We start from the raw sequence: 11001 nt of genomic DNA, 5'->3' as shown, positions 1-11001 counted from the left end.
GCGCAGGGCCTTCAGGCTCCCCCCAGTGACACCTGCACAGAAAGGTGGCAGTCCCGCCAGGCTGCTCCCCTGTGGGGGGCCAGCACAGAGGCGCCCTGACCCAGAACAGCTGCTGCTGCTGCCCCCTTCCCAGGCCAGGCTCTCCATCCCAGCTGGTGGGGCGCCCCGGCCGCCACCTCCTCCGCCCTGCGCCGCCGGGCTGCCCAAGGAGCACCAAGCCAGGCAGAGGAGGGCCAGGAGCGGCCCCGGCGCCCGTGCCCAACGCATGCGTCCTGCCGGCGCCGCGCTCCATCCGCATGGAGATTCCACCGGCGCCCTTGCTCATTGGCCGCCTCCCTTCCCCCGCACGCGCGCTGGCGCCACCCCCCCCGCGGCTCCCCCAGTCCTCCTCGGAGCCTCCCAAGGCCGGTGGCTCGCGCGCCTGCCTCCCCCCCAGTCGGCGCGCGCTTGTCAGCCTGCCCGCAGCCCCGCGGCTCGGATTACTGCGCGCGCCTGGGCTCTGGGCGTGCGCGAGGGCGCGCGCGCGCCGTCTCCTTCCTTCCTTCCTTCGGCTCTGCTGTGCCTCTCGCGCTCCTTCAGTCCCTCGCAGGCTCCGTTAAACGGCGGTGGTTCCTGCTTCCGTCTCTGCATCGCCTCCTCTCCCCTTTGCGCATCCAGACCCGGCGCTGGGGACAGCGGCTGCCAGCCCAGCCCAGCCCAGCCCGCTGGCGGGGGGCGACGCTGCTGCTGCGGAGTAGGGTAAGGCGAGGGGGCTTGCGAGGATGCTGCTGCTGCTGCTGCGTTGCCTCCGCTGCCCGTCCTTCCCTTGCGGGCCTGGCACCGCCACAGCGTGGGCACCGGCTCGGGGAGCTGGTGGGGTGGCTGCTCTCAGCTCCCAGCCGCGGAGAGGGGACCTTCCTCCAGCCAGCCCTGGGGTTCCTCGGCAGCGCCTGCCCCACCTCCTTGGCTGGCGAGGATGTCATCCCGGCGAGGGCCTGGGTTTCCCGGGAAGGGAACGAGCGTGCCTCAGGCCGAGGGGCGGACAGGCAGGCAGCAAGCACGCTAGCTGGGGCAGCACCACCACCACGGTTGCTGTGTGGGTGCAGCGGAGGCAGCACCGGTGGAGGAAGCTGAGCCACAGCCAGCAACCTGCATGCACAGTGCGCGGAGGCTCCCCGGCGAGGGAACCAGGGAGAGCAGTGCAGATGCAGCAGTCAGGCAGCCGCGAGTGAGCAGAAGCGGCCCGGGTGCGATGGGGAAGAGGGGGCGGCGGGATCGACGGGGAAGGTGCGTTGGGAACAGTGGCGTAGCTAGAAGGGGGTGCAAAGCGCTCGGTTTTGCAAGGGGCCTCCCCGCGGCGTGCAGGCGGCCCCTCCTCTCCCCTTAAGAGCCATTCCGGGTGGGGGGAGCAAAACGGAGGAGAAGGGGAGGGGGGATCGCTTGCATGCCGCGGTGAGGCTCCTTGCAAAACTGAGCGCTTTGCCCCCCCCCCCCGCCACTGGTTTGGAAGAGCCTGCGGTGAGAGTCTGCTCCCTGAATTCTTCTCTCTCCCCCCCTTCCACCGCCGGGTTTCCGAAGTGGTGGCTTTCAACTTCGGAGTCCGAAATTTCATCTTGTGGTTGGCCAAGGTGCTGGCTGTACATGCTTTTCCAGAGCGGTATGTATTGATGGCAGCTCAGACAAGGTCCTGATCTGAAATGGGCTCCTCTAAGAAACATGGTCACTCATCCCATTCTGATCAGTCACCAGGTAACTCTCACTTGGGGCTGGACTTTACCATCGATGAGTGTGGCTGCAATCCCATGCACCCTTTCCTGGGAGTAAGCCCCACTGAATTCAGTGGGGCTTCCTTCCCAGTCGACATGCATAGGAATGGGCTGTGTGTTTTTGTTGACATGCTAACTAAAATAAAATAAAGATGCTTTTGGTCCTTGGATACCTTCAGTTACTTGGCTACATTGGTTGAGTGTTTTAACCCATGCTTTGCTGGTCAGGTGGGGAACCCGACATTTGGTACATTGAATATTTCAATATCATCTCCTGTGTGTTTGTATGCTTTTCAAATCATTGGACAACAACAAACCAAACCAAACCCCAGAATACAGTACGGGGAAGTACAGATGGCCAGATTATGAAGACTAATATGCAAATCATCACACAATTTCCTTTAACCTGGTGGTCTGTGGACACAACGTTCTTTATTATTATGTAGCTTCTGTTATGAGCTCCAGGCCTTAAGTCTGCAAATATTTACCTGTGTTCTAAACTTGAGGATTGACAGTTTAACTGCTGGGAGTGATCCTTTCTGTGGGGTTGTTGGCAGTTATAAAACTGAAGGTATGTGTTTGAGGAGCCTCATAAAAGTGCTGGTATCGTTCAAAATTTGTTAGCTTCTATGAAGCTGTGTTTAAAACGTCGTGGTTAATTGAAAATGTTGCCCAACAAGACCTGTAGATGATGCAAGCATTTAAATACTTTTCTAGAAAGAAAGAAAATGTTATTAATTTGTACTTGGATGTGGAAGTAGTATTTTAAAACCATCTAAAACTGCAAATACATATTTAGAGAATATTCCTCCATAATTTTCCAAGCTTCTTGTGTAGTTAGAAGTTAAAACTAAGAGAGTTTTTAAAGTTTCAAGTCTGCCAAGTATTAGATACTTTTAGGTCATTATCATGGTGAGAGATGTTCCAGAAATTTTTTTACACAAGAAAACGTGATTGAGGCTGCAATTCTATACACACTTACATGCGAGTTAGTTCCATTGAACCAATGGGACTTACTTCTGAGTAGACATGGTTAGGATTGTGTTGTCAATGTGTTAGTGGATTATTAATTGATGTTCTTTAATTTTGAATGGTGATCTTTTTGATTATGTATACAGTACTTAAAATGCACTAGCTTGGTGCTATCTTGCATCCTGCAGCAGTGTTATAATACTATATTATAATACTATTATGTGATTATTAAAGTAAAAGGAAATTCTACTTTAGCTGATATTTAATTGGACATACCAGTGTGTGTCTGATGAAAAATTCCTAAAATAAAGGGCTCGGTTGGACCATTCACTGTATTGTATTTCAGCAATGTAGAATAGGGATGATGGCTCTGAATAGTTGATAAAAGCAGGAGGGTTAGTGTTTCATCAAACTCTTCTTACAGCATCTGTTCAGTTAGGTTGTGGCTTCACTAAGTGGAAGGAAAATATAGGATGTTTGCATTACATGTCAGTGTTCAATTTGCTCAACAGCCAAATAGACTACTTAATAACAGCTGAGAAATGGTATACAATGGAGTATTCCTTGTCTCTTTTATCTCATTTTAATATGATTATTTTAAAGCTACAAACAAAGTAGTTATGAGTAGGCATTTCTTTAGCCTGAAAGCAGAGTGTTTACTGTTAAAGCCATCCTGTAGTGAGGTCCGAACTGTTTTCAGTAGAATACATTTCAGTGTTCAGCAGATACAGTACAGACACTTTTTTTTTTTTAAAGGAAGTTGTTTGTTCTTTTAGAGACTCTGGAAGCATGTCATGTAGATGTGTTTGAAAGAATATTTAAAAGTGACTTACATTATGTGTAGCTGGGTATTTGTAATGAAAAAGCAATTAAGTGTTAAGTTGGTCTGGAGGGGGAGCTAGTGCCAAAGCAAAACAACATTTAATTTATGCTTAGAATCTTGCAAAGCCTACAGGACTGTGTATTCATTTTGTGTCATGGGTGTATTAAAAAAGTTTGTTGGGGAAAATCTATTTCTGTATTTGTACTGTAATACATACTAAGCCAAATTTGCTCATGAAAAGTTCACATATTGGTGTACCTTACAGATAATACATAGTGTTCTGAGCACTTATCTGTGGACATACAGTATGTTAATTCAAATTTTCTACTCATTTTTAGTGTTGCAATCTACTTTATAACTGTGATTTTGAGCATAAATGTTCTAAGCTTAGACTACTTGGGTCACATTGGTTTTGCAGCCTGATCCGTAGCTTAACTGTTAGAGTATTTGGGTATAAGTTGAGTATCATTGAACTCAGTGGGACAAAGTTGTTTAAATCCAAGTACTGGTAGACTGAATTTAGAGCATGGCCACTTGTTTACCAAAGCCTGTTGGAAGAAAAAGATCAGGAACCTGTCTTTGAGAATGAATTTTAATCGTCAGAAAATGTTTGCTTCTTTTCTTCCTTAAATCAGCTTGTCTTTCACTTTTTGTGCAAGGAGGGTGGGAGTCATTCCTTTCTGTTCATGTCTTGACTCTTGCAGAGCTTTGCTGAGGCTCAGGGATCCCATAATTACATGTTCATTAGTGTCAGTGACTTGCTGTGCCATCCTGTGTGACTTTGTTGCAGCACTTTGTTCTCAGCATTTTGTATATCATCACACAACATTGTTTCATTTCTGATTGCTACAGTATTCTATGCATTGTGTATTATTGTAATATTACTTATGGAAGTCTTTGTTGAAAATGAAGCTGGCAGCAGGCTCTTCTTCAGCACTGACTGCATTGGTGGTGATTTTAGTTTCACATAAACTTTGATGATCAGAATCGTTTTACATGTGCATGCCTATTGAATTCAGATAAATCATTCACAAAAAGCAGAACCAAAATACTGTTGAATGAAAGTAGGCTTCTTAACACTAGTTTTTTGATGAATACTTCTATCCTTTTGAAAATGTATTTTTCAAAGACATTGAACAATTGTGAAAGTTTGGTTCAGCTTAGCACCAACTATGACTTTTTCTACCTAGAATACAGTGCTCAGATAACAGCTGTGCCTCAAAGTTCTGATGTTTAAGATAGCAGTTCACCCTTCTGCAAAAACCTTAGAACAAGGATAGACAGCATATGGCCTGTGTTAGGATTTAGCCATCCTGCTGTGCATCATAGTTCCAAGGAGAGAGCCTTCAGAAACTGAGTGATGGTGTTGCATATCCCTCATTTAGAATAATGACATTTCATTAAACTTGTCATTTTCTTGATTAGTTTACTAGCAGAGGCTTCATTTGATTGCATTCTGCACTGTAGCTAGTATGTACCTTTACAGGACGACTCAGTAAACTATGTACCAGGATATTGTTTTAAGGGGATGTAAAAGTAAATGCTGAGACATGGTTTGCAGTAAAAGAGGAGGTAGTTCTGGAGGAGGTAGATGAAAAGGATGCATATCAGGTGATTATCACAGGGCAGATCAGACTGATTTTTCAGTAGACTTTTCTCCTAGGTACTCTGGACCTCCTTGTTCAACAGAAAGTGAAGAGGAAGATTTTACTTTTATGTTAGTATATACATGAAAAATGGTTTGTTTGAAGCCATATTTAGGAACTGTAGTGCCTGAAAATTAACTCGCTATAGTAGCCCCACAGCTGGTCAGCATTTTCAGATACAGTATCTTCATTTTTAGAGAATAGGAACAGGTGCAACTGTATCTCTAGGCTTTGAAAATTGAACTACCTCACTACTATGTGATCTTTGAAGCTCACATTTAGAAATGTGCTACTTAGGCTGAAGTCCTATACTGTATACCAGTGGTTCTCACACATTTAGCACCGGGACCCACTTTTTAGAATCAGAATCTGTCAGGACCCACTGGAAGTCATGACCGGAAGTGACATCATCAGGCAGGAACATTTTTAACAATCCTAGGCTGCAATCCTACCCACACTTACCCAGGAGTAAGTCCCATTGACTATCATTGTTAAAAGAATATACACAGTAGCTTGCTAAAAATACAGGTCTGTAACATTTCCCCAAATGCAATCACATACCAGGGTAGCATCAAGTCTAATATATTAAAAATAAAATATTGAAATGAATGGGGACCCACCTGAAATTGGCTCACAACTCACCTAGTAGGTCCCAACCCACAATTTGAGAAACACTGGGCTAAGGTATTCCTTCAAACTATAGCTTGATGACTAAATTGCTGTTGGTTTTTTTATTTTCCCTTTTAAAGGAATGGCTTATTGTCACTGCTACTTCTTAATGATCTTCAGATTTCATATTTCCAAGTGTTTTTTGTGTATCTGTAATGACTGTTACCCTGCACATGCCTGATCTCGTCTGAGCTCAGAAGCTAAGTAGGGTCAGGCCTGGTTAGTACTTGGATGGGAGACTGCCTGGGAATACCAGGTGCTGTAGGCTTATACCATAGTCTTTCGAGACTGAAGGTTGCCAACCATTTCAATGACTAGAGGTATTTGCTTCCAGTGAGTAAGATAGGGTTACAAACTACATCTTACTAAACACATTGAGCTTACTTCCCAGTAAACAGACACACACACACACACACACACACACACACACACACACACACACAGTCTGATGAGAACTGAGCCTGCTCAGTGGCCTCTGATAGCCACAGAATGTTGAAAGAGTACAAAACTGGCGATGAAGATGTGAAACAGAAGTAGTCACCAGCTTGAGTTCCTAACCAAGAGATACACACTGGAGTTGGGAAATGCATTTTGCTCCAGATCCTATTGGTTAAATAAAAAATAAAACACAACACAAACACCATTACCAGTACAAGTTAACTTCTGGAGCAGTGAGAACACAAATCTGCTATTTCTTCAGTCTTATAGGACCATAAGAACTTATTTGTTTTAGCATAAGTTTTTTTAGAGACACTAACAGGTATAGAGAAAGCAAAAAAAGGGGGGGTGAAAGGGCTATGGGGTGGATTATGTGAATTATATAGCAACCGTACCACCTCTTATCATACAGAGTTCATGTATGTAGCTTCTCACCACTGCATGTCTAACGTTCCAGGGCTGTTTCATACTTTAATTCACTAGTAGGAAATCACTATTGCTACCTCACTGCTTAATTAATCTAGCAAGGTCAAGGAAACTGCTTTGTCTACAGTACTGCAGTTGTGTAGTGCTAAATGTGTGAGAACCACTGCCTTAGCCCTTTGGCACTGATGGCCGCAGATTAATAGTATGTTAAGGAATCCAACCATGTGAAATTTATGGGGCACTCTTACCATTTGATAAAGAGTCCACCATGTTTGAGAACATGATACCAGGAATGTAGTAATGGAGATAACCAAGGAATCAGGTGACAGAAAGCTAACTACATGGTGGGATTGTCTATATTACCACAAAATTGGCTGCTCAAATTTTTGGAATGCGTCACTATCTGAGAAAATGTATTTCATTTCAGAACACACGTAGTACATTGACTAGGAGATCGTACTTCTAACTGTGTATAGTAGAAAGACAGTGTTTCCTGCCCATATCAGCTTACCCAGGCTTCTTATGACCCAGTCCTGTTCAGAGGCCATTTATATGCCAGTGTAAGTCTGCCCTGGCAACACCATACTGACAGCACACCAAAGGTGGTGCAATGAGGGTCAAATGCCAAGCCTGTCCTGGGAAATGAACATTGGTGCAGCCCTTCACAGTAACAGCTCCAGCATCTATGGAAACACGGACGTAGTCTGTTATTCATGGAGCATCATGCTGATAGCAGTGCATCATTGCTGTAACTTCAAAGAGTCAAGAACTGCAGTTAGTCAACCCCAGTGCAGGGAGTCAGAAGTGCTGCCAGGATGAAATGAGCAGGGGGGCAGATCCTGCACCAAGGTGTGGCCTATGCTGTGGGGGGGGGGGCAGTGGCATGAGATTTTCCTGTTAGCCCCTAGGAATGAATAACACAGGAAATGAAAGACCTCAGCCATGGAGTGATGTCCCATAGATGCAATGCAAGAATACGTCAGCGCTCCTGCTTCCTACAGGAGACACAGTAGCATTGGCAACAAAGGGTCAAAAACCAAGAACTGCAAGGAACCCTTAGGCTCAGGGTTCTAGCTCTCCTTTCCCACCCATATATATCCAAAGACTACCTTTTGAGCAGAACTGTGCACTGGTAGCAATATAGCTCTTGGAAAAGCTACACACAAATATACAAGTTCCATGTAGGTTTGACTCCCTGTGGGGTCATTTGCCAATTGTAAGGAACCATTTTGCTAGGAGGAAAACTGGGGCAAGTCACAGAGGGAGCCTTAATAGCACTCAGGAAAAGCAGGCTACTAGTAGCTTGCTGAACAAAGGCACAGACTGGTAGCCAGTTGAGATGGATTCAACCCCAGCCTGGAGATTTGCCCTCATCAACAAGGCACTCAGCTTTTGCATGACTGGCCAGAAGCATCCTTGGCAAGAATAAAAGAGAGGGAAGTAGATCTGGAACCCACATTGGCAAATCCAAAAGTTGCTTTCTAACCACCCAGCTGCTACAGGAGAGAGGCAAAGAGCATCCCATATGGCACTTCACCACAACCCATATGACAAATCACCACAACCAGGCACACCTGGCTGGTAGCTGTAGCACATGGACCTATCTGAGGGAGGACTGCATGGGTCAAACATTGGGCAATATGACACAGGATGCCTATGGCAGAGGCCCGCCCAGCTAACCACACTGGTAGTCTTTGTGAGCCTTTCATACACCCGTGTCTTTCACTGCATTGCTGGCATCTGCTAGCTTGGCTGTCAGTATGCTGCCCTCCTCTGTCCTTGGCACTGCCCACTAAATACCATGGTAGCAGAATAGGGGGCTTATGATTACTGAGGAGTGGCCCCTCTTGGAGTTCAAGAAGTCATGGAATAAGGATGTTGCGAAGATGCCCAGAGAACAGAGAGGCCCTTCTCCCCTGTGTCCCACCCTGAGGCCAGCTGAGTTAAGGAACAGCTAGGGTAGGATGAAGGGATCTCTGTCTGCTAACAATGGAACGCCTAGTGTGATCCAGTCAAAGATATTATTGAATTGTATTGGTGACAGAGCAGCATCTGAAAAAGATATATATATATATAAGTGAGGTTGTCAGCCATTCCTCCCAGGTGGTCTGTTGCGGCATTGCAAGTTATCCAACAGACGGTCCAGTAACAGGTCCCTGTGAGGCCTGGCTGCACCAGATGGTTCATTGCCATGAAGTTTGTAAAACCACAGGGTCCTGATTGGCCTGACTAAGTCAGCAACCTCAATAAGCAGCAGCGGGGCTCACACTGGTTACTTCAAGTAGGGCATAGGCTTTCTTTGGGTCTGCACCATGTCTTTGCCTGTGGGAGTCAAAGTGAAACAGAGTAATGGGGACTTGAGAACAGCATCAATCACACCTGTTATCTGGCTCAAGATGCATACTTAGTAAGGGAGTGTGATGCCACTAGAATGTGTACACGCTGATGCCCTGTAGAGGCTGCAAACATAGTGGCTTGGGATATTCTTTTCCTCTCTGTGGGGGAATGATGCAGACCTGGAGAACAAAAAAAAAGGATGAGTGTTTTGCCAACAGTAACAATGGTTGGAGCCCCTGGCATTACTGAAAGGGAGCAGGCACTCCCTGCTCTTCGCTGTTGCAAAAGGAAAGGATGGTTGGAGAATAGAGAGGGGAGTAGAGAGATGGTTTACTGTGAGGCAAAAATCCCAATTTCACATATACAGTTCAGAGGCCTGAACTGGCAGTGACTAACCAGGGAAGAGATTTTGAAATTGCAATAGATCGTTCAGGGAAAATGTCAACTCAGGAAAAAAAAATTTCATGCTATCAATTTAATAGAAAAAGGATTGAAAATTGTCAGTATTATAATGACTTGAAATGGTGCAGTCATATTTAGACTGTTATAAAACATAAACTGTTTTATAGTTTTATTTGCCCCATCTCAGAAATCCCCAGCCTAGCACAGTGAGCAAATGGCGATCAGTCCCTTTTTTTGGGTGTGGGAGGGCAGGATATAAACATTTTAAATTAAAAAAAATTAAAAATGAATGAGTGGGACACTCTCCAGCAGAATGTCCCTGTTCAGAGTTGTGGGTAGTGCTGAGCAGACCTCATCAAAAAGGGGTCTATTTTTTCACATTACTTTGAGGCCTTTCCTCTGTTTTGCTATCTAGTGCTAGAGCAGGGGTGTCCAAACTTTTTGGCAGTAGGGCCACATCATCTCTCAGATGCTGTGTTGGGGGCTGGGAAAAAAAGAATTTATTTACATTTAAAATTTCAATAAACTTTCATAAATTAATATGTTAGAGATGGAACTTTCATGAATGAAGGTCTCGCGATAGCTCAAGGCCTATAAAAGCCTTGCGCAAAGCAAGACCAGCCTTTCCTTTGCTGCCGCTGCTGCTGCATACATGAAGCAGCAAGCAGCAAAGGGAAAACTCAGCCCACAGCTCCCACAAGAGATCAAACTTTCAAACTTTGCACTGAGAACAGTTGTGTTGGGCCAGTGTGGGCTCCAGCAAGTCTTCTGGCAGCCAGAGGCTCATTGGAAACTGGGGGCTCCCTGAAGGTTGCAAATGGCCCCTGGGTCAGGGTTTGGGCACCCCTTTGCTAGAGGATGAGGTCTGGGGTTGACTGTTAGTCCCAATCATGAGCATTTTAGTGCTAGTGGAGTGGGTGAAGGTGATTCTGGAAGGTCGAAAGGGAAAAAGTGTGTCTTTTCCCATTCCTCTGAAATGCCCTCTTTTGTGCACTTTGTATTTCAGCACAACTGCATGCAGAAACAACTGCTTTATTTTTGGGTGACCACATTTTGCTTCCAAACTCATAGGCCTATGAGCACCTGAGTTTATTATTGGTATATATGATGATAGATAAATTAGGGTTGTAGCCCCTGAAACTGCCTTTCTGAGGGCTCTTGGTTTCACTTGTCACACTGAGGGCACAGTCAAGATGTTCTTTGGCTGACGTTTGATTTTCAGCTTTGCCTATTTTAAAGTACTCTCTCTGATGAAAGATTGCCTAGCAGTACAGTCCTAGAGCATATGTTGACACCATGCTTTCCAGCTGTCTGTCTTTAACTTACAAATGTCCTTTCCATGGTAGGGCTCTTTAAGCATCACTCATCCATGGTGCTCTTTCAAATGGCTAAGGGTGGTTCCACACAGTCATTAATATAGTGCTGTAGTACTCATTATCATACCAGAATGCCTGTCCTTGCACGAAGGAAAAAGTGAGCAATATTACTGACCTAGGATTTTGCTGCCGGGTCTCAATTCTAAGTATGTTTACTCAGAATTAAG

The 11001-nt window shown here is 45.4% G+C and overlaps 1 protein-coding gene and 1 pseudogene across 2 annotated transcripts in view; both read left to right on the top strand.

Annotated features, from left to right (window-relative positions):
• The first annotated feature begins 495 nt into the window (after nt 1–495).
• The window catches only part of FUT8 (fucosyltransferase 8), a 96840-nt gene continuing 86334 nt past the window's right edge, over nt 496–11001 (top strand). For both annotated transcript variants that reach the window (XM_066630697.1, XM_066630689.1), the window contains exon 1: nt 496–738. The gene's annotated coding sequence lies outside the window, so the exon portion shown is untranslated. The remainder of the gene's footprint in view (nt 739–11001) is intronic.
• LOC136637559 (5S ribosomal RNA) lies at nt 6004–6123 on the top strand (annotated as a pseudogene).

Source organism: Tiliqua scincoides, chromosome 1 (assembly GCF_035046505.1).
Source record: "Tiliqua scincoides isolate rTilSci1 chromosome 1, rTilSci1.hap2, whole genome shotgun sequence".
In the NCBI taxonomy this organism is placed as follows: Eukaryota; Metazoa; Chordata; class Lepidosauria; order Squamata; family Scincidae; genus Tiliqua; species Tiliqua scincoides.
Note: the sequence above shows the minus strand (reverse complement) of the source record. Positions and strands in the feature narration are given on the sequence as shown.